This window comes from Myotis davidii, unplaced genomic scaffold, assembly GCF_000327345.1.
Source record: "Myotis davidii unplaced genomic scaffold, ASM32734v1 scaffold174, whole genome shotgun sequence".
Lineage (NCBI taxonomy): Eukaryota > Metazoa > Chordata > Mammalia > Chiroptera > Vespertilionidae > Myotis > Myotis davidii.
The window spans coordinates 4,435,379-4,456,929 of NW_006289087.1; the positions used below are offsets into that span (position 1 = coordinate 4,435,379).

Genomic DNA, 21,551 nt, shown 5'->3' on the forward strand with positions numbered 1-21,551 from the left:
GTCAACATTTTTTCTTTATGTTGTTTAGTTTTTGACCAGGTCTTTTGTTTATCAGTCTTTTTTTTTTTTTTTTAATTTATTTTATTGATTTTTTACAGAGAAGAGGGAGAGGGATAGAGAGTTAGAAACATTAATGAGAGAGAGACATAGATCAGCTGCCTCCTGCACACTCCCTTCTGGGTGTATGTGCCTGCAACCAAGGTACATGCCCTTGACCGGAATCGAACCTGGGACCCTTGAGTCTGCAGGCCGACGCTCTATCCACTGAGCCAAACCGGTCAGGGCTCAAAACAGTTTTTGATGGGCTTTGATATTGGGAGACTGAAAGAGTCGATACTTTTAATTAAATGAATTTGGAGCTCTATCCATATTAAAAATTACAAAATGGAAGCCAATAACAATGTTCATATACTTGTTCTCTAAGGGAGATGCATGGAGCCGTGTGCTTTCACGAGGACCTGTGGAGAGGATCCTCTTAAGATGGATAGAAAACACCCAGCTAACCAGGAGGCAGGGTCTGGCTATGGAGTTCCCTTCGTTTCGGATGAATTTCCTTGAAGCCTGACTCTTACCTTTGGCTTGTGATTTGCATAGATTTTGTTTTTTTTCAGAACCATACAGTTCAAAACACTTGGTCAGTCTTCATGGGAACAAGGTATTTTGCATCCCTTCCATTCCTTCTTCTTTGTGTTTGGACATGTCGACTGGGGCAGTGGGATGAACTCAGTCATGAGAAGTAAGCTGAAGGGCTTTCTTACTTGATTATGGTAGGACTTTGTGGGTGTGGGTGTGGGTGTGAGATGAGAGCCAAGATGAGAGCCATGTATGCCTCTGACCAAATAGCCTTTCTGCTGGGTCTCACTTTTGGTCTTAGTCATATTCTGCTGGCTGATATCTTCATGGATGTGAGTGGGTTCTCTGAGGCAACTCACTTTACTTTGAACACTGGCTGGTTCAAAGAAACTGGTGGGTTCTCTGTGGCAGGACTACTGGCTAGCAGTGTCAGATTGGCTCTGTTCCCTACCCATCAGTGCAAATGAATCATCCCACTCCAGGTTGAGGGGACCATTTCAATGATGTAGTGAGACCGGATTATACAGAGTGTGGCAAAAGATTCACAGTTGAGTATGGGAAACACAGAGTTTATTCTTGTATTTTTATGTATATTAACGAGAGGCCTGGTGCACGAAATTTGTGCATTTCGGGGGCGGGGGCGGTCCCTCAGCCCGGCCTGCACCCTCTCACAGTCCAGGAGCCTTCAGGGGATGTCTGACCTCCTTAGCGCCGCCACGGAGGTGGGAGAGGCTCCTGCCACTGCCACTGGGCTTGCCAGCCATGAGCCCGGCTTCTGTGGGAGCGCACTGACCACCAGGGGGCAGCTCCTGAGTTGAGCATCTGCCCCCTGGTGATCAGTGCATGTTATAGTGGCCAGTCATTCCACTGTTTGGTTGATTTGCATATTAGCCTTTTATAATATAGGATCAATGTTAATGTAACATTGTCAGGTATTTTCTTCCCTCACTCTCGTTCTCAGGTTGGTCAACTCTTTGAGAGGGTTTCTGTCAGATTCGTTTACTGACAAAGTGTTTTATTTGAATATCTCTGCTAGTTTACAGTCTTACAGAAATAAGGGTCAGAGAATAATTCATTAGGAAGAACATTGAACCAGGTAGCAAAGGATGTTCACTAGCTGTGATTCTGACGGAGTCTCTAATGGAGCTTGAGGAAGACCTTCCCCTTCTCTGTTGAAGTTGCTTCACGTATAAAAGGAGGAAAAGAATGCTTGCCTTTCCCTGGCTGGTGTGGCTCAGTTGGTTGGGCATTATCCCATGCACCAAAGGGTTGCCGGTTCAATTCCTGGTCAGGACACATGCCCAGATGGCAGGCTGGATCCTCAGTGGGGGGGTGTACTAGAGGCCACCGATTAAAGTTTTGTGTTCACATTGATGTTTCTCTCTCTCCCTCTCCCTTCCTCTCTATAAATCAATAAAAATTCTCAAAAAAAAAAAAAAAGATTGCTTGCCTTCCCCACTTCAGAGGCTTGTCCTCAGAATCCTAAATGTGAAAGTACTTTTGTGAACCTTAAAAGCCCTCCTTCAATGCATGGTTTTCTTCTTAGGAGGCTCTGCGACCTCCCTACCTGAGGGAGCCTTTAACAGAACCCCCCACCCTCACCCAACACGGGCACTTCTGCGGCTCTGTTTAGAGAAACACATTTTATGGCAGCACAGATACAGACCTGGATCGCGGGGTCACTGCTGTGTTTCCATTACAAACACACAGGCTTCAGGCTACAGCCCTTTCCACATGCGGAACTTCATCGGAGTCCCGTGTGTTGAGAGCCTGCTGGCACAGAACCAAGAGCTACAGGGGAGTACACCACGCAGGCTTGGCCCGAGTGTAGCTTCAGCCTGAACTCGCTGGTGATTGTTAGGAGGTCCCATCCTGCAGTCTTTCAACATGAACAACTCTCCTGGGCCTGGATGGTTTGGAAATCCGTCAAGATGCAGGAGGACCACGGCTAGGGTTGACCATCAGGGAGGACCCTTTAACCAGATGGAACTGAAATCATGTTTCGTGAGTCTGCTGCTGCTTTTCAGCATCTGTGTGGCCTCCTGCTTGAAATAAATAAGCAAAGGATGTCGTTGTAAGTGCAGTGGTTTCCACACTCCTGGGCCCGATTGTTTCTGTGCCCCATTCCAGGTTGATGGTAGTAGTCGAAGAAATGGATCCAAATGGATTTTGCAGAGATAGTCAAAAAGCCATGCCAGCTTGGCCTGTTTAGAACAGTAAGTACAGTAGAAGAAGCTGAGAGAGAGAGAGAGAGAGAGAGAGAGAGAGAGGGAGGGGAGGATCTCACATCAATTACAGATTGCGTTAGCTTCTCCTTAGGGTCAGCCGGCCACAGCTGCAGATGTGTTCCAGCATCCAGGAGGTGTCCATGGAGAATTAGGGGCTCATGTACACAGTATTCTGCCCCAAGCAGGGGTGTCAGCCCTGATGTAGAATGAATGGTAGTTCGAGGGCTCTAATCGACACCTCAGGTTTTCAGGAAGCTGTCTCTTCCACCACATCATTGTCCAGTATCTCTGTGTGGTGACATTATCCATGTAGACAGAGACCCAGGGAAGGGCTGCGAATGAAAATGAAGTCAGTGGTATCCATTTGTCATCCGTGGTGACCCCAGTGTTGCTAGACCACTGACAGCATGGAGAAGCCGACTCCAGGACCCCTGGTCATCCTCTGCGTGACGGTACCCTTCATTCATCTTCCCAGGATGCCTGCTGGGGTCGGTAGAATGTCTCTGCACATCACAGGCTCTCTTTCTTCTCATGTACAGGTGACATTCAATATTATATTAGTTTCAGGTGTACAGCATGGTGGTTAGACATTTATTCAACTTACAAAGTGTTCCCCCACTAAGTCTAGTGCCCACCTGGCCCCATACATAGTTATGACAGTATTATCTATATATATATAAACCTAAGCGACTGTTATAACCGGTTGACCGGAATGACCGGTCGACTGGTCACTATGATGTGCACTGACCACCAGGGGGCAGATGCTCAATGCAGGAGCTGCCCCCTGGTGGTCAGTGAACTCCCACTGCCAACGTCCTATGGCCGGCCAACCTCCTTCAGTCCCCCTCCCACGGAGAGGATGACTAGGCTAGAAGGCCCTGATCAGCCTGATCACTGGCCAGGCCAAGGGACCCCACCCATGAACAAATTTGTGCACCGGGACTCTAGTTACCTATATTCCCTGTGCTGTATTTTTACATCCCTCTGACTGTTTTGTAACTGCTGATTTGTACGTCTTAATCTCTCCACCTTTTTTCCCTTTTTCAGTAAATCCAGTTCTCTTTCTGAAAAGCAGTAAGCCAATAATATCCATGGGAAAATGAAGCAATTACATGGAAACATAATCCTCAAAGAGTTGCATGGCACCTGCAGTAGGGTGCTCATCAGGAGACCTTCTGTTCAGACAGGAGTGAATAGGTAACTTAATTCCATAGGCCAGAGTGTGATAACATTTCTACACAAGACCAGGGCTAAATAGTAACTACTTCTGGCTTTGTGGGCCATAAGGAGACTCTTCTGTAAATGCTTAACTCTCCATGGTAACACAAAACCAGCAAAAATGATATGTTAATAAATGGCTATAGCTCTGTCCCAATAAAACTTTATTTACAAAAACAGACAGTGGGCCAGATTTGTTCCACAAACTATAGTCTACAGACTTCTATAATAGGTTACTGTGCCCCGTAATACACGTGTGGACAATAAAATATTGAGCAACAATAATTAGTGCCTATTTGTGCTGCTGTAGATACAAAAATGAATGAAGACCCAGCTTTATGCATATACATTATCCCCTGTGGCTTCTAGCAGGGTGGCATCTGGTACTACGTCCATCAGTGTCTCCCCAGTGTGCTTGCCTTTCATCACTGCCCATCTCCAGTGCCCTTCCCCACACTCAGTCTACCCACTGTGCCTTGAGGGAAGAAAATGATGATGTCATCCTGGAATAGACAACAGATTCGTGGTTAGCTTCAGCTCACACTCTGTGAGACACTGACACCTGCATTCTCTTTTATCTTCAAGTCAATCCCATGAAGTAAACTCCATCACTCCTAGTTTACAAATGAGACCATGTAGCCTCAGAGAAGTTAAGTCTTGTCTCCCAAGAATTCTACGCTAGTTGGTTAGGGGAGCTGGGGCTCAGCCTAGACCCCAACAACATGACTACATGTGTCCTACACTACACATTTTCTTCGAGCACAAATAGTTTATTTGGAGTAAGAGGAGAAAAGATAGGAAACATCTTGAATTCCAATAAGGGAGCTGAGAGGAGGCTGGCTGGGTGTCCAGATCACTATTAGGGTGGGTTTTTGTTTTGTTTTATTTTGCTTTGTTTGAACATTAACATTGTGGCTGTGTGCTGGAAAGGACACGCATTCTTCATTCTTTTTTCATTACTTGGGAATCGTTGCAACCATTATGCAAAACCAGTAAAAGGAAAACTTAAAAAAAAAAAGTCATCTGGCAGGCGATGCCCAGCCGAAGAACAGCGCGGGTCTCACGGGAGAACAATATGCATTTTGTAAACTTTCTTAAGAGACAATTTATGGTTTCGAGAAAACAAAACAGGAAATTGAATTAAAAGGAGAAACATACTTAAATAATGCTCGAGTGATGACATAACCCACCCAATCTAACAATCACAACTTAAGGTCAGGCATGGTCAGCTACAGGAATTTTCTGGCCTTGGTTGGTAGTGACCTTGAGTGAAGAGAGATGTTTACTTATTTGAGTGGTACTGCCTCACAACTTTGCAATAGATGAAAACTATTTAAAAAAAAAAAAAAACTGGAAATAAGGCTCCTGAAACAACATCTTTCACTGAAAACACAGACAGAGGGCCTTCCTTCTCACATGAATGTTGGTGCTGGACTCTGGATTAGCGGAGCCTCACGCTGGAATGAATTCAGGGTATGTCAAGTAGGTGTTCTTTCTTCCCATAATCCCATGCTCAATGCCTCCTGGGGAGTGAGGGACTAAAAAGAAATCCATTACAAAAAGCTGAGTTTTTACCAGAAAGAAAGAAAATCTGGAGTTATTTGCTACCATCCTAGTGAATACACACACACACACACACACACTTTATGTTGTGTCTGGTAAAAAAATGGTTTCAAGGAAAGAAAGTGGATTCCTAATTTAAACCAGTATGCTATGTCTGCAGTCTCCTTATGGTAATGTTTGTTTAGTTTTCCAAGATTCTTGAAGAGCAGAGGGCAAAACAGAGAAACTGTGGACACCTGAGTGAATTTAAATGTTGGATCTTTACTCAAACATTTTATAAAGAAGGTTCTTTTTCTTCCCTACTTGTAAAACAACAGTTATGTATGAAAACTAAGATTTTGATACTGTCCATTTTCTTTTCTATATTTCACAATATAATTGCATGATTAAAATATAGCCTCTCTTTTATAGTGAGGATATTGAGATGATGATGATGATGATGATGATGATGATTTTCCATAGCCAAGTTCTTAACCACTACCCTAATCTGCCTCAAATGGGGATCAAAAACCTGTGCTATCATTTAAGTGTGATAATATAATTAACTTGGTCTAAGCCCATGGTTGGCAAACTGTGGCTCACGAGCCACATGCGGCTCTTTGACCCCTTGAGTGTGGCTCTTCCTAAGCCTTAGGAGTACCCTAATTAAGTTAATAACAGTGTACCTACCTGTATAGTTTAAGTTTAAAACATTTGGCTCTCAAAAGAAATTTCAATCACTGTACTGTTGATATTTGGCTCTGTTGACTAATGAGTTGGCCAACCACTGGTAAGCAAAAAAAAAAAAATTTTAGGACTTGCTTGTCTCTATGAATTTGTTGTAATGAGGTTGGGTTTATAAACAACACACAGAAGTCTTCTTGTTCAATCTGTGTTGTGATGGATGGCACACATCTCTGGGTTATCTGACCAGATTCATCAGTTCAACCAAACACAAGTTACCACATCACAGGATCATTGAGCCACTCACCACCCAGAGATGAAATTCCTTAGAGCATCAGCCATGTACAGGGTGTCCCCCCAAAATAGCTACACACTTTAACAGCTGATAGCTCAATTTTGAAAATAAAATGTATTCAAAGTGTGTGTATACATTTTTGGGGGACACCCTATACATCCCTCTTGTATCCCTGGTACCTGATCCCAGTATAGACTGAAAGTCAGCTAAACAAATCAGGAAGATGAGGTTTATGGCTTAATTTACTCTCGTAAAGGTTTATGTGGTGTGGTCGATTATTTGCAACCTGGCTGCTATAATTCCTCCCTGTGTATGCGTGACTCTGGGATTGGCCATGTGATTTGCCTCAACCAACAGATGCAGCAGAAGTGGCGGCACATGAACCTGTCCATAGAGGTCTCGCAGCTTCTACTCTTGAGCTCTGCGGCCTTGCTACCAGCCCAGACTATCCTGCTGACTATGACCACCCATTTCCAGAAGTACCAGTGAGGCCTAATCAGTCCATCAGGCCCCAATTTTGTCACTGGGACATATACATGACCCCATGTGAACCCAGCCCACATGACTGACCTGTAGAATAATGAGCAAATAAGAGGAATAAAATGGTCCCCCTTTAAGTCACTGAGATTTGGAATAGAAAATAGGAATTTTTTTTTTTAATATAGGAATAGAAAACTGATACCTTTGAGCTTTGAAAGCTGAATATTTTCATCTAGCTCATCGTTAAAGTGAATAAAACCAGACAAATTGTGAATAAGAAACCCACTGAAAAGGTCCATTTTTTTAAAAATATATTTTATTGATTTTTTTACAGAGAGGAAGGGAGAGAGATAGAGAGAGCTAGAAACATCGATGAGAGAGAAACATCGATCAGCTGCCCTCTGCACATCTCCTACTGGGGATGTGCCCGCAACCCAGGTACATGCCCTTGACCGGAATCGAACCTGGGAACTTTCAGTCCGCAGGCCGACGCTCTATCCACTGAGCCAAACCGGTCTCGGCAGAAAAGGTCCATTTTAAAAAAACCTCTTATAGTTGAACACATCTCCACCACATGAGGGAGGTTCTTCAGAGGTAATCAGCGGGGACGTTCTGTTCTTATTTTGTTTCTTTTTCTTAGAGGAGCCGGTGCTATGAAACCAAATTTGCAGGTCAACTTGGGGGCATGTCTTCACAGACCGAGGACACGTGTTTGGTTAGACCTGTGTCTTTTATTGTTTGATAATACGTCAAGTGAAACGAAATCGCCTGATGCTGTTTTTTCTTTGGAATTTGATGTGCAACAATAATAGTTCTGTGATAATAAGCTTGGATTCGAGGAGTGGTCATAAGGGTAGAGTGAAAATAAAATGAAACATTGGAATAAAGCCCTGCCCATGAAGGTATGGAGCGCTCAGACCACTGAGGGGTGAGTGGGTTACAGAGGAGAGCAGGTTGAATGTACTTGATAGAAGAGGAATAACCCATTGACCGGGTATAGGAAGAGGTCAGTAACTACAAGCTGGTTGGCTGAGGGTGTTGTCCTGGGGCGAGGAAAAGGGGTTTCCTCGTTTAAAGGCTGTTTTTTTTTCCCCTCCTAGCCAGAATGCCAAAAGCAGCAGAACATAATTCTCTTCTTTTCAAAACTTTGCCAATGTAATATTAAATATAGTGCAATTACCATATTTTTGGCAGTGAGTAAAGCCCTTCTACACATTGTCTCATTTCCACAACAATTTTGGAAGAAATGTTGTCACTACTTTTGATCGATAAGGAAACTGAGGCTCAAGAAGGCTGAGTAACTTGCCAAGCCGACAGCTACTAAGCGATTGATTGGGGTCTCCCCTCGGAGCACCTCCACTAACCACAAGGCTAGACTCTTGGATTCCCGGAAACGAGAATGTGATGAGAGACTTGGAGAAGGAGAAACATCCAAAGACCTAGACATCCATCCATCATAGACACGCATGACATGGAACCAAGAGGCTGTTCTGCCCATATCTTCGTCCCTGTGCCTACATTGTCCCAGATGAAAATGGGATTTGTTATGACGAAGACACCAATTCTCTCCAGTGTATATTTTTTTTCTTTCAAAATACAAAGTGGGAGGCTTTATTGAAAAAAAAAAAAGTTTCCCCCTAAACTAAAACAATGTTATTTTCAGCTAGGATTTGCCATTGTGTAGAAATACTTTTTGTTCATTGTGTAGACTGTAATCAAGATTGAAGCAAATTCAAGAATCTGTCCTAGGGATATTGTTGAAAAGTCCCAACAGATATGAATTCTTGAAGAATTCGGTGGGACTGTTAGCTGTGTTTTCTACTTGCAGTGGAACTGGGAAGACTTCGTGTCTGAGAAAGCAAATTGAGAAAATACACCCCCTTCTTAAACTCTTTCTGCTAGGAGATCTCCCCGTGTCCCATCATATACGCACCCTTCTTTTTGTAATTCAACCATGAGCCATAGTTTCTCTGTTCTGAATGTTCTGGACTAGAGTCACATACACATGGAGTAAATATGGAGGTGTCAAGAGATGGCAGGTGACATGAGCAGGCTGCAAAAGCTTTCTGAACCCCCACTTACGTAACACCAAATAATGTTTTGATGCCCAATCAGTTTAGGGCTTATAAATTATAGTAAAATTTGGGGTAGCAAGGAGAGGTTTTCATGAACAAGTTTCTTTTTGTATTTTTTTTCAGTTCCTACCAAGATAAGGAAAGTTTCCAATCCAAAACCAATCGGCTATCATTGAGGAGCTCATGACCCATAATTGGGGTGTTCATGCTCGCTCCTGTAGCAAATCTGTGCTGTAACAGACACTCTGATATGAGGGTAGGATCCATACTATTAATTAATTGGTTCAGGATGCTGTTCTAACATGCCTTTGATATCGACTGTCTTTCTTTTTTTTAATTGTTCACTCGATTCAAATACAGACAACTGGGGGATAGGGAAAAAAGGACAGAATGCAACTGGGAGCAATTTGGAAAGCTTGCATCATGTAATGAAGTCACATCTATGTAGCTGAAATGAACCAGACTACCGGCTGCTCACGCTGGGACCACTTCAGGTTATCTGGAGACGATGACATCATCGCGAAGGGGACAGGACCACCCGCCTCTGGAGGGCTGACCCGACTCAATCCCCCAGTTACTGTCCCAGCTGGCTTTTCAATTTTTATTCCTCAGGTTTTGTTTCGGTTTGAGTCATCTTTGCTCATTTCCAACATAACGGTCCATACTCCTCTATCAGAGAGGAAAACCTTTCTACCATCAGTTGCTCTTTGGTGATCATGGCGAAGATAAAGGGGACACTAAGCAAGTTGAAAATGGACTCTCTCTGTCCCAGATGGAGTGGGTGTGAATCTTGGGGGAGAGAAGATGAAAGTAGAGGACGATGCGTCTTCTCACCAGCATGGATGCTGAAATGTACAGAACACATTGTTTACAGCATCTCCGAGCCCAAAGGGCAGCAAAGCCCAACTAGTTTGAAAAAACACACACACACACACACACAAATCCTTTTCACTGCCCGTGGACGAAATTACCGACTGACATGCTAAACCTATTAAATAGGTATTTTGCAAATTTTGAAATGAGGAAAAATGCTATGTAGAAATTTTTACAGATGCTGAATGATTGTAAATGTGGTTAAAGATGTGGGACTCACTCCAACTTTGTTCTTTCGTGGATTGCTATTAGCTTACATGTGAAATCTCTGTTGGCCACGAATTTCACATTGTTCTTCCAAATGTAATCATTTCTCTCTTTTATCTGATCTCCTACAGTCTCTCTGTTTTCATCAATATCTGACAGCAATTCCCAGAGATCCAATATAGTCCACTCTCATATCCTTATGTGTACTTCTCTCTTTGAAATCTAATCCCTTAGCAGTGAAATAATTTATTGTGCTTTATTTAGACTTTTATTTTTTGCATGTGTTTTGATACTGTCCTTTGGAAAAGAGTTGTTTGGAAATTTAAACCAACTGTTCACTAAAAGTTATGAAAGCATGATTAAGAAATTTTCTCTCTTTTTAAATGCCCTTTTTTGATCCTTTTTTGGTTTTTTTTTTAGTGTGCTATGGCAAATGCCACAAAGTCCATGGGTCTGGCAACGAAGGGAAAATGAAGATGAAAACTTCTTGGAGCTCAGCTAACGGGTAAGCCATACAGAGGATATAATGAGCCAGAAAAAATTAGTGACAGTCTTATTGTTCTCGAAAACCCTTAGATCTTGTGGTTGTTAGAACTGGGAGATGTTGCCTTCATTGAATGTGACTTTCTCGTAGTATGACGATGGCCTAACATATTCACCTAGTAAACAAGTGGGAGCTACTCAGTTCCAAATTTCATTAGACTATATTTCTCTCCGTCTTGAGTCCTAAAGAAATGCATTTTGTGAGCACTATCTGAAGAGAAGTTTTTATGGGTACATTACAGCCTAATAGGTGCGTTGTTAAGTTAAAGGGGAAACTTGTTCCAGCGAAGTAGTTGGCAGAAAACCATAAATCTTAATGGATAGGAAAATATGCCTTTCAATAAAAAAAGGAAAGAGAGAAACAGACCCAGGAAGCAAACAGGCAGGAAACCCTGCTTCAAGGCTCCTTGAAATATCAGGCCTGTGAGTAGCATCTAGCAGCGTGCAGCCTCTTCCAGTGTTTATGGTCACCCACCCACATATTATCATTGTCTTCTTCACGCATCCCTTCTAGTCCTTCAGAAAATTGTCCCTTGGTGGTGCCAAAAATTTGAGGCAAGAAGGAAGAATGCCTCGCTTTATGGCTAACCTGTGAAAATGTGTTCTGTTGCCAGTGTGGTGGTGGTTGGGATTGATTTTTTTTCTCCTCTTCTCACATGGCCCTCATATCCTGGCTCGATAGATCTTGACGTGCAAATGAAATTCCATCCTGAATAAGTAAGCTTTGTTTATTGGTTGGAGGCTGAAAAACTCTATTTCTTATTCTTCTGTACATCATGGAAGATATATGTACCACTGCTTGTTCCTGAAGTTCACTCCTCACCAGTAAAATGGACAGGCAGAGGGGGGATCTGGGTACAAAGAATGCTCCTGCTCTTCTGTTACGAAGATGTGAGAATGTGAATTAAATAGCCCCTGGGTACTTCCTGCAGCCCTAAGAATCCTTGAGATACTTGCAGGACATTCACTGTGTTGATAAAGTTTTGTCTGTAGAGACCGTGTGTACCCTACACAGACACGAGTGACCATACTTGCCCATCCGTGAAAACTTATTGAGCGTTTTCGGTGGTCTGGAGTCAGATGTGGACAGAACAGAGGTAGCCTCCTTCATGGAGATATTTACATTTGCACAATGTTCAACACTTTGAACGAATTGTTCAACCAACCAATTAATTATTTGACAAGGTTGATTGAACCTGCATTACGTGCCACAGTTATGTGACTATGCAAGGTGTTGGGATTCAAAGACTTGATCCTGACTCTCAAGGCACTCTTGAGTTTAGTGGGTGAAAATCTGAGCCAGTGCATACAATAAATTATAACTGCCCTGGTGATGGGGCTAGTGTGAGCGTTCAACCAGAGTGGGTCATGTGATTAGGGTAGACAGAATTTCCATCATCTCTAGTAGCCAATCTTTTCTCTAGACCTGTCATGATAGAACTTGGCATTATCCTGATATGACTTCTGCTTTTTTCATGTGCTCCCCTAATGCTTTACAAAACTTGCACTGTGGATATTGACTGTTTTTCTATATCAAGTTTAGTTCCTCTCATAACTTCAGACCCCACTAGTTCAAGAATTACGCTGCACCAGGTACTTGCTATAAGAATTACTGTAAAGAAATACATTTAAATCAGACAGTGCTTAATCTTAAAAGTTTATACTTCCATTGGTTCTGAGTCAGCTTCAGGCTAGTAGCCTTGCCACTCAAAGGACCTCACAAAATCATCTTGAATTTGGGACATAAAGGAATAAATTCAAGATGTTTGCCACATTTGAGGCAAAGGGAATGTACTAAATATTGGGAGGGAGGGAATGTCATCTCTCGTCCCTGGTAAACTGCTAACCTACCAAGATGTGCCCAAGGAGAAAAATCAAAACATATTTCAACAGGGTTTCTATTTAGTGGTCACATTCTTGAATATTTCATCTTGTCACTAGTTTGTCCCAAAATAGATGTACAAAGTGGTCCCAGAGGTTTTCTTTGTTTTTCTTCCTGTGAGATGGAAGAACTGTTTTGCTCAACTTGAAGTAGCACAAACTTGGTTTTTTCTTACACTTTTTAAATTAAAAATTTTTTTCAGCCTAGAATTTCTTTACCTTCCTTCCAACAAAAGCAATGGATAAAAGGAGGGATATATAACAATCTTATATTTATGCAAAAAAGAGCTTGTGGCGGGGGTGGGTGTGGGGGTAAGAGAGCAACCAAAAGACTTGTATGCATGCATATAAGCATAACCAATGGACACAGACTAGGGGGTGAAGACATGTGTTGGGAGGTGGGAGTGGCTGGGGAGAGGTCAATGGGGGGAAAAAGGGGACATATGAAATACTTTAAACAATAAATAATTTTTAAAAAGAGCTTTTTAGCATCTACCAAGTGTAAGAGAGCAGGAGGAATTGCCATATAAAAACGAAATTGCAAAATTAGTTCAACACGGTTCCTTAGAGTAAGCATGTCAAACTTGCTTTAAAGCAGTGGTTCTCAACCTGTGGGTCACGACCCCTTTGGCCGTCGAACGATCCTTTCACAGGGGTCGCCTAAGACCATCCTGCATATCAGATATTTACATTATGATTTATAACAGTAGCAACATGCAACATTACAGTTATGAAGTAGCAACGAAAATAATTTTATGGTTGGGTCACAACATGAGGAACTGTATTTAAAGGGCCAGAAGGTTGCGAACCACTGCTTTAGAGGTTCCTCATCTAATGGAGATGATAGACAAACAAACAAGTAACTATGTTATACTCTACTTAGTCAATAACTATTTATTGAGCAACTGCTATGCACTAGATATGAGATGGGCTCCGGGAATATAGTACCGAATAAGACTCAGATTCCTGCCCTCATGGAGTTTACATTCAAGATGGGAAAACAGGATGCATATAAAAATGATAAAATACATACATACATGAAGGTGATTAACTCCAGCAAGTAAACAAAGTGGGAGCTCTGATAGTGAATGTAGAGTTTTTCATCACAGAAAGTGTGAACATGAAGATTTCTGTAGTTAGTACTCCCTTGAATAGTTGTCAGTCATGTCATGAGAGAGTTGGGGCATGGATGCTCCAGTGGCTTATGGTGAGAGCTACAGGTGAGAGTCAATCCAAATGCCATATCCTTGTGTTAAAAAATTCCTGAAACCTTAAGGCAGAGTAGCAGTTACTTCTCTTACCAGATACTTGATTTGTTGGTGATGGAAATTTTGCTGCTCTGATCAATTCCAAAGCAGGTTAAAATTATTTGTAGATTAAAAAAGTATTTGTCTATACACCTGGCTTCCCACCAGGCTGAGTTTGCATTCACCATTTTCCATTGTACCTTGTGCCAGACCTGGGGTAGGTGTCACAGTGCTTTTGGTTTTGGCTCCTTCTCCTCTCTTCCATCAGCTGGGACCACACCCCAGGTGAGACGATGAGCAGGGTGCAGACCCCGGCACAATGCCAGCGGAATATTGAGCCTAGGCAGCGACAGAGCTGTCTCACGGGTCCCACACGCCGAGGGCAGATTCGCTTTCTTTTCTCTTCCACTGTAAAATAGAACCTGTAATAACCAGGAGGGAGCCGTGGGGAGCAGAGCTGACAACCAGCCAGAGAAAGGGGGGACCACAGGGCTGAGAACCAGAAAGGACAGGGAGAAAATGGAAGAATGGAAGGAGAGAGAGGAGATCAATGGGAGCAAAGTCTCTGTTCATCTTACATGGGAGGAAGCTAGGGAAGAAGGGAGAATTGAGGTTCTGAACACATCAGAGCCTCTGGGCGATTGCCAAATCCCCAACTTGCCTTTGATAATATTTTTTATAAGTTAAAGTATATGATGCCAGTGCGTAAGGTTGGACAATGTTATGTCATTTTCTAGACATTGGCTGTTGTTTTTTTTAAATTTTATTGTTTAAAGTATTACAAATAGTAGTACATAATGTCTCTTTTTTCCCCCATTGACCTCCCCCTGGCCTCCACTACCCCTGGCACATGCCCTCACATCCCCCCCCCCAAGTGTCTTGTGTCCATTGGTTATGCTTATATGCATGCATACAAGTCCTTCAGTTGATCTCTTACTAACAGTTTGAATATATAAACAGAGGTGGTCCTCTAACTTCATCTATTGAAGAGAGGAGTAAAACAATGGGTTTGTAAATGGTAGGAGCTGAATAGTTTATTAGTAAATGAATAAAAGTTATCAGTGAAAGATAAGTCATCGCTCCTCTAGTGATGTTGGATTGTTTGCAATAACATTAGCTATATTAATCGGGCTCCTTCAATTGTAAGGAGGACACCTAGGTTATAGAGAGGGAAAGCAGGCAGGCATCATTCCAGAATGAAACAAAACACTTATACAAAGGTCTAACTGGGTTGGCTAAAAGTTTTAAGTCTTAACAGTATAGAGTGGAGAGATATAAAATGTCTAGAATAATTTAAATTGTGAGGAAAAAAATGTAGGGTGCCTCACAGGGACTTGGTGGGCGGAAAGGTACGGTACTCATGTTGGGAAAATCAATGATGAATAAAATAATCATTCACAGTTTACAAGGGGGTACTTTTCTGAAAAGCACCTCTTCTATGTACAGTTTATTTGCTAGAACTCAAATTTATTTGCCAGGGCTCAGCATATGCCATCACCTACCTTCCAGGGGCTGAAAAATATAGTTTTCATTTTTCAGGAATGAGGAATGAGAAACAAAGGTGGTGAACATTGAGTGTTATCTCTGGCACAAAACTCTTTTCGACAGTCTTTCTCAGTTGATCAGAAAGTATAAAAATTTCCACAAATATTGTTTATTCAGACTGAACTCTAAAATTTGTATAAGTTTTCCAATGAACTTGCTTACATTTTTTCATTTTAGCAAATCTTCACAAAATTCCTGATTTTTTAAAAAAGTGATCATATTACTTAAGGGCTCGATTTTATGGTCTTTTATCCATATCCTGAAAGGATGAGGCATAAAAAATATCTACCCTTCGTCACACTCCCAGACCCTCCCCACGTTGTCTGTGATGGAGAGGGACAGCCATTTTTGTCCTGTACTTGAGGTTAGAGGAACCCAATGACATCAGATTTCAGTACCCAGATATAAAATGTTTTATTTGCCATCTACAGTTGACAAGGGAGCACGCAGACAGGAGCCTTATTTGAAGTCTGTGGGTCGCTCTGCTCTGTAAAAGGCAAACAAACGTTGCTGGCGTCAAGTGCAAACATACTGGGGTGGGCATTCTCATCAGATACACGGGAGGGTGAGCGGGGGTTGCCTCTTCTGCTTTCATAACTTAAAGTCTTTATTTTTATTTATTTATTTATTTATTTATTTATTTATTTTTTATTGCTTAAAGTATTACAAAGGGTATTACATATGTGTCCATTTTCTTTTCCCCGCCCTTGACAATCCTCTGGCCTCCCCTACCCCCCAGTGTCTTATGTCCAGAGATCTTTAATCTTAAATCACAACACAACTGATCTCTGTGTGCAGGAGGCAGCCGATCGATGACTCTCATCATTGATGTTTCTATCTCTCTCTCTACTGATGGGCACTTAGGCTGTTTCTAGATCTTAGATATGGTGAATTGTGCTGCTATGAACATAGGGGTGCATATATCCTTTCTGATTGGTGTTTCTGGCTTCTTGGGATCTATTCCTAGAAGTGGGATCACAAGGTCAAATGGGAGCTCCATTTTTAGTTTTTTGAAGTCTTTAATCTGAGAAAAATAAAGCTGGGCAGTTAGTCATCAGCACATATGTGGCATTTGTGGAACTGTAAGGAGTGCTCAGGGGAGGGAGGGCTGGACAAGGCGGGTGGGTAGTAGTAGCTAGAGGGCAGCCAGTACATGGGGAGAAAGGACACGTGACTCAGAGCTCTGGCTTCCCGTCAGAGGGTCAGCCCGGGGTTCAAATCTTGTTTGTTCTTCTTTGTAGCTTTTGTTTCTGGGTCCAGTCATTTCAGTTTGGCACGTTCCCTCCCCTCCGCTACCAAAGGGTGATAACTATGCTTTCTTTGTAAGGTTATTTTGAGGACTCGCTGTGCCTGTGTCTGTCTCGGGCATAAGAAATGCTCCATAAAGATAAGCATTGTTATTGTGGATGGTTCAGGAGTTATCACTGCTTTGGCAGGTGAATTCAGAAACCCATTGCCTGCAAAATGTTTTAAAGTTCCTGGGATCTGCTAATGATGGCGGTTTGCTTCATTTCCACATAATATGAATGAGCATTGCTGGGTATTTTTCCTATTCTTAATTTATGTGCATTTTTTTAACACCCACACGCATCTCCATTCCCCCCCCACCCTTTCTCTGTGGTGGTTAGCGTGTGACTGGACTGAGGCTTGTCGAGACAAAGTAGGACGGAAAGCAAGGTCCTGAAATAAACAGTGTGAACATCAGTAATACTTTAATTTCCATGTTTCTTGGTTATGCAAGCCCACTGCTTTGGAATTTCAACATAACCTTGAACCATCACCAGCACTAATTTTCCTCACACTTCAACCAGTAGTAATTGGGCCCTGCCTCCTGCTGCTGCTGCCGCTGCTGGCATTTCTGTTGTTGCCTTTCCTTTGCTTTCAGTTACTTTGTTTAATGCTCTCTGGCAGCTGCAGGAGCTAGATGCCAAAGCGTTGTGCTTGTCGCATCTGGGTCATGACTCCTGCTCTTGCAGCAGGGCCGCGGACCAGGCCTCTGGCTCTGAAAGAAAATGGCTGTGCCCTAACCGTTTGGCTCAGTGGATAGAGCATCGGCCTGCGGACTCAAGGATCCCGGGTTCGATTCTGGTCAAGGGCATGTACCTTGGTTGCGGGCACATCCCCAGTGGGGAGTGTGCAGGAGGCAGCTGATTGATGTTTCTCTCTCATCGATGTTTCTAACTCTCTATCCCTCTCCCTTCCTCTCTGTAAAAAAATCAATAAAATATATATATTAAAGAAAATGGCCTTGCCCTTGCCCGGCTGGTGTGGTTCAGTGAGTTGAGCATCGATCCATGAACCAGCGTTTAAGAGGTTGGACCTGGGTTTGCAAAAGACCTCTGTCTCTTAATTATCTGGGTGCCTTCAAGCAAGTTGTTCAATTGATATCGGTCTCCGTTTTCTCACATGCAAAATGAGGTTTCTTCCAAGTACCCCAGGATGTTGGCTACATGGGCAAATATCCACAAAGGCCCTGACTTAAGGATCAGGAGAAGGTAGTAATAATTGAAAAAATACAAAAAAGTTTTAGAGGTGCTGAAAGTATCCAAAGTAATGACGTGGTCTCACAACATGGTCCTACATTCCTCCTTCTGTGGCATCTATTAATAGATATTTATTTACTAATGAACATCGGCCTCAAAAGATCTTCCTGCTTTACCATTCAGTCTGGGGTGGGAAAGGGCTTTGGAAGGAAAGATATAGCTTCTCTATGCAGCTATGGAACCACTGTTATTGTCATCGTCAGCATTGTTATCACGTGTAGCAGGCCAGCTGGTAACAGCTTTTCCAATGTAGAGTCAGGGTGGACCCCACCCCAGCCCCACAATGAATCAAACTGCTTTCGTAACCAAGAGCTCTGCCTGAAACTGAAGATTGTGACCTTAGCTTCGGTGAAGGTTACTCCCTGATTCCTAATGATGTGCTATCTCGGGATATGCCACTCAGTCATAGGAAATAATAAGTAACTGTAGCCATGAAAAATGATTTCCTGAATCATTAATTGCAAAGGAGAAATGGTGTTCAGAGAAAGGAAGTGATCTACTCAAAGAATGGGAGTGTTCCCTTTCCAATTGGTACCATGATTAAGCTGGAGTTGGAGGAAGTGTGGTATCTCCAGGAGGTTGAGGAAAGCACTTCATGCCTTCAAGGCAGACACCTCCATTTTTGTACAAAGAAAACTAATTATCAGGGATTTCCATGGGCAGTTAGCTGGTCTAGGGAAATAAGAAAAAAAAGAAAAAATAGCAATATGAAAGTAAGGTAAAAAAAAAATACAGATATTACAGAGTTGATGAATATGTCCCCCTCCCCTCCAAAAAATACCCACAAACCAAAGTGGTTTGGGATAAGCTACCAGAATTTTTTTGTTTTGTTTTGTTGAAAGCTGAATACAATTACCAAGACTTTTTGTGTGTCTGTGTGTGTTGGGAAGGGAAGAGGGGTAAGCAGTCTACATTCCCTACGTCGTATGTATGGTGCTTTGGGAATCCTTGTCCTAGTTTGGTCCTAGGTTGACTTGGGAGGTCACAATGCTTATATACTTGGAAGTGAAATGTAAGAAATCTTGATTAGCCTGTGCCCCTGAATAGGAAAGGACTCTGGAACATAAAAAGACCCTATTTATTAGCCATGAACTAGACCATCATTTATGGCCTAATTTAGGTGCAGAGAAGAATGTTGCCCTCTGCTTACCCTGACAAATGGGAGTTCATTATGAGGTCATTTGGGAAGAAAGAGAACAGGCCAGGCCTCCCGGAAAACTGGATACAACCATAGTTCTGAATTGATAGTAGCCTTAGTGGTCAACAGGAGCTCTGGTCACGCCTTCCTACTTTTTAAATTGACCATTATCATGACTTAGTTACTTGGTCATTGCTTCTCAACTCTTTCTCTCTCTCTCTGTCTCATTTTTTTTATATATATTCCCAAGAGATACTATATGAGTTCATGCTCCCTAGAGTTCCTGTGGGGTCTGCCACTGATAATCCAAGAGAATGAATGAGTTTCCCAAGCTCTCACGTTATCTTACCTAATAGGCTACTGGCCAGTTTTTGCAGTTGACTTTGGTCTGTGCCCAATCAGCTCTGGACCAATTCTTCAGTCCTACGGTGACCTGCATGTAAAGAGCGCCTCAAAAGGGGGATGTGGATGAGGCAGACACTCAGAGCTTTATAGTCAAAAAGCCAAAATAATGCAAGATGCCTGTTATTTTAATCTGGGCCTAAGCAGTCTGATTATGGACGTACCAGTGCTGCCATCTCAACATTACCATATCTGATTTAGTTGTGCATATAGAAAATAATGTAGAGTATTTTAATACATACATGTGTAACATACATAGAGAATCATATATATATGATTATATATATACATATGATTCTCTATGTATGATTCTCTATGTATTATCTATGTTATATATATATATATATATAACATAGATTGTAAATGTTTAAAGGTATAAAAATTTTTGACGTATACAGCTGTTAAGTTGAATGCTTGATATGTACAGTGAGGCTCCCTCAGGGTTTAGCCAAGATGGGCCAAGCAAAAAGACAGCTGAATTGCTCTACAGATAAATAGAAAGAATACTAAGTATTCAGGAGCATTCTCCAATCTTGTTATTCTTTGTATTTTAAAAATGAGAAAAGTGATGTTTAAAACAGTGGAATAAGTGCCACATATTTCTTTGATCTACAAACATATTGAGTGCCTACTGTGCGCCAGGCAGTAGGGACTTCACCCTCATGAGCCTCCACGGAGTGAGGGAAGAGGGCAAACAATGCAAAAGTAAACAAGTATATCACATAATTTAGAGTCATCATCAATTCTGTAAAGAAAGAAATGAAGGACTAAGGAAAGAGACCATGAGTGAAGAGTGTACATTCCAATTGAGGGCAATTCAACTGCCAACAACTCTCATAGTATGGATTAAAATTAATCACAAATAGTCATGTCATGTTGAAGAATTCTAAACTAAATCACAGACAGTAAAACACTGGTAGAAGAGCATCCCACGCAGAAACTAACCCCAACGACGAATGCTCTGAAATGGAAAGAGCCGGTTGTGTTAAAGGAAGAAGGGGTGTGTGATGGCAGGAGCTTCCAGAGGCAATGGAGAACATGATCAAAGAGAAAGACAGAGAAGTGGGTGTTGGCAAGATCACAGAGGACTTGCCAACTATGCTAAAGTATTCTGGGGAGGTGGCACTGGTCAGTTTTGAATCTAGAAGTGACATAGATTGTCTTATGTTCTGGAGGATCGTGGCGACTTTTGTGAAGGATTATAATGCAGAAGGCTAGCCAACATGCAAATAGTAACACAATAGACAATGGGAGGCTATTGTGGTTGTCCAGGTGAGAGATTATGATGTTACGGGCGGGGTTGGGAAATGGTTGGATTCAGTATACACTTTGAAAATAGAGTGGACAGATTGCTTGGCGTATGGGAAAGAGAAAAATCAAAGGTGACTCCTGGATTTTCAGCTCAAAGAATTAGGTCAATGGTAGTGCCGTTTTCAGAGCTGGGAAACATTACAGAAACAGGTGTGCTGTGGGGGACGAGCCCCGTTTTGTGGATTTTAAGTTTGAGACGCTTATCAGATATCCAAGTTGAGTGTTGAAAACGCATTTAGAAAATGTATCCCAGAGCTCTCAGCAGAGATGAAATCTGGGAGTCATTGGCATATGGGCAACATAAGGGAGAAAGCCGCCCTTCAGGCTCAGAATTTAAACAAAGCAGGAAATTGGAGCACAAGATGACGAGGCGAGGTGACTAGTGGAAATACAGCCTCCCCTGCCACCCCACCTGTTCCCTCTTCTTCAGGAGTCCTTGGAAATATCAAGAGGGACTTTATATGAGATGAGGCTCCCAGCCTTTCTCCCCTTTTCCTATTCCAGATGTTTGGGGGTTGGGGGCATGCAGGTTGTGATTATAAAAGCCAATTTAGGACATCTGTAGCTACATACTCATGCCTTTTATGAAAGGAACAGTACCTGAATGTTTCATCTAAGGCAGTGGTTCTCAACCTTCCTAATGCCGCGGCCCTTTAATACAGTTCCTCATGTTGTGGTGACCCCCGATTTCATTGTTACAAATTGAACATCATTAAAGCATAGTGATGAATCACAAAAACAATATGTAATTATATATGTGTTTTCC

The 21,551-nt window shown here is 42.3% G+C and overlaps 1 long non-coding RNA gene across 1 annotated transcript in view; it reads left to right on the plus strand.

Annotated features, from left to right (window-relative positions):
• LOC102755740 overlaps nt 1-21,551 on the plus strand; it is a 235,608-nt gene that overhangs the window by 77,841 nt on the left and 136,216 nt on the right. The window contains exon 3 of the long non-coding RNA XR_435547.2: nt 10,596-10,680. This is a non-coding gene — a long non-coding RNA (uncharacterized LOC102755740). The remainder of the gene's footprint in view (nt 1-10,595; nt 10,681-21,551) is intronic.